The sequence below is a fragment of the Frankliniella occidentalis genome, unplaced genomic scaffold (genome assembly GCF_000697945.3).
Source record: "Frankliniella occidentalis isolate FOCC.00 unplaced genomic scaffold, Focc_3.1 Scaffold337, whole genome shotgun sequence".
Lineage (NCBI taxonomy): Eukaryota > Metazoa > Arthropoda > Insecta > Thysanoptera > Thripidae > Frankliniella > Frankliniella occidentalis.
Genome location: NW_026267460.1, coordinates 173,919 through 176,348, shown reverse-complemented (window position 1 = coordinate 176,348; position 2,430 = coordinate 173,919). Strand labels below are relative to the sequence as shown.

The 2,430-nt window shown below is 58.4% G+C and overlaps 1 protein-coding gene across 1 annotated transcript in view; it reads left to right on the top strand.

The window, feature by feature from the left end:
• Positions 1–2,430, top strand: part of LOC113218056 (homeobox protein B-H1) — a 16,041-nt gene that overhangs the window by 624 nt on the left and 12,987 nt on the right. The window lies entirely within an intron of this gene.

Sequence of the window (2,430 nt, the reverse complement as noted above, 5' to 3'; positions counted from 1 at the left end):
TGGTCCGAACCGAACGGTTTGAGGTGTAAAACTAGACTGCCTGCCTTCGGCAGCGGGTGAGACCCGCTCCAGCATCATATCTCAATATCTTATGAGTGGTGCGCTCAATCGGCACGCGTAACTATCTCAGGCGTTGCCCCTGTGCTGCGCCGGGCGTCGGCGCGCGTGCCTGGCCGAGGCGCGTGCCCGGCCGAGGCGGGGCGGGACCGCGAGTATCAGCGTGGTGACGCTGATAAGGCGCTCCGGGTAGGCAGCGGGCCCGAGTACCCTGTGGGCCGCGTTGCCTAACCCACAAACCTGCAGGCGCTCCGGGTAGGCGAGAGCACCACGCCTATCCCTGCTGCAGGTCGCCTTCCACCCGAAACAACTGCACGCGGCTGACGGGTGACGACGAACGGAATCATAAAGCGCGCATGCCTGTCGACCACACAGCGTGTGTGTAGGCGCGTTGTCTGGCGGTCGTGTTGGCCCACTCGCTAGCCTGCAGCAGGCAGGTGCCCTTCGAGGCAGCGTGCTGCTCGACGCGCAGCCGGGCCCTCAACCGGCCCGTGCCCCGCATACCTGAACACGGTGGTGCTCGCCCCGTTGATAATAGGCGGCGCCGCCGCTTTCAAAGCAGAGAGGGGGCTGGTGATAACGCTTTTACAAGGTGACCGGCTGCGGCGGCCTGCAACATCGCCGTAGCGCTACTCGCCGCAGCAAACGCGGGCGCGGGTGCATTGTTGTTGTCGTTATTACGGGCTGAGCAGCCGGTGCAGGGCACCGGGCCCTTGCATGCTGACGTGGCGTGGCGTGGCGTAGCGTGGCGCGGCGTAGCGTGGCGTGGCGTGGCGCGCGGCCGCGGGCCTGCGGTCTCTCGCTAATGAATGGCACAGGCAATACGGGGCCTTATGGCCGCTGGACGTGCAACATTAATGGCCCGGCGCGAGAGCACGCGCACATGTGTGTGTGTGTGTGTGTGTGTGTGTTAAACTTGAGGGCGTGTGTGTGGTTGTGTTTAAAACGAAAGAGCCTGCTCTCGGGCTCTTGGGCGCCGCGGGATTTGAGCCGCCGTATCTGTCCCCCAGCACACATAACTCCCCCTAGTGTGTGCGTGTGTGTGTGTGTTTCGGTTTCCTTCCGCCGTTTGTTTTCTCTCCGGCAGTTTGCCCAAGACTCCGCCCGCCCCGCGAAGCCCTGCTTCTCCTTCTTCTCATGCTATATACGACGGTCGTCCTCTGCGATACCTCCTGGAACACCTATAGAACGCCCGCCACACACGCACCGGCCGGTGACGTGTGTGCGTGTATCGTTCACACGGAGGCTATTTAGTGTTGCGGTTGCACCAGCTGACCGCCGTAGCTCCATATAACCCAGGTCTCCGTAACGCAGGTCTCTGTCCCCCAACCACTTTCTCTCCGTCACTCGCGCGCTGTCACTCTCTCCGTGCACTTATTGACGTGTGGTAATACACCGAGGGGGTATCCACTCAGGTAATAGTAGTCGGGGGTACCTAGGTAATACTCGCCAAAATTAGGTTTTTGGTTTTAAAATTTTTTTTAATGGAGAATGAGTGATTTTTGGGCGAATTTAGGACGCAATGGTTCCTAAATACGGACACGATTCAAACAGCCCTCACCCCTATACCGTTAGCGCGAAAAAATATTTCCGGAGGGTGGTAGATGCGTCTCGACGTGAGGATACTAGAATCCCCAGCGATTTTTCATATTTCAAAAATTCTAGATGTCAGAGGCGTTTTTCCTCAAAAACCGTTCGAATTTAGGGACAATGACTGTACTGAAATTGATCATACACAATAATCTGGCGTCAAAATTCAATGGTGATGCCAACATTTTTCTCTTCTAATGGTCGTGTAATAGGTGCATAAGGGTTGTGTGATACATGTAATAGAAAGGGTAAAAGAGGTAATAGAAAGGGTAATAGAAGTAATAACGGAAATATGGAGTAGCCGGGCCACGATTTTGGAGAGTGGTGAATACCCCCTCGTAATACACCGGGACAGGGGAGAGGGAGAGGAAAAGTAGGGTGGCGACGCAAATGGACAGTGAGCGTTGCACGCTGGGCTGGCCCCAGTTGTAGCTCCGGGTGAGGCGGCCCACAACAGAGGTAGCAGGAGAGAGAGGAAGAGTTGGTGAGAGGAGACAGCGAGAGCGAGAAAGTCGGTGTCCGAATATCCCCTCCGGCCCGGTGGTGACCCATCAGTACCCCCGTCCCCACCGGGTTTGGAGTGGTCCGTACTCGGGAGCCTGCGTACCTGCGTGCCTGCGTGCCCTCTTGATGGGGCCCGGGGCCCGGCGGGGAGGGGGTTGCAATGAGTGAGTCCCCTCCACACCACACCGCAGCGGGCAGCGCTGAGCGCGGGCGCGGGGCGCGCTCGCTCACCTCGCCTGGTTTAGTCGGGTTATTTGATGGGCCCCCAATGAGCGGGTG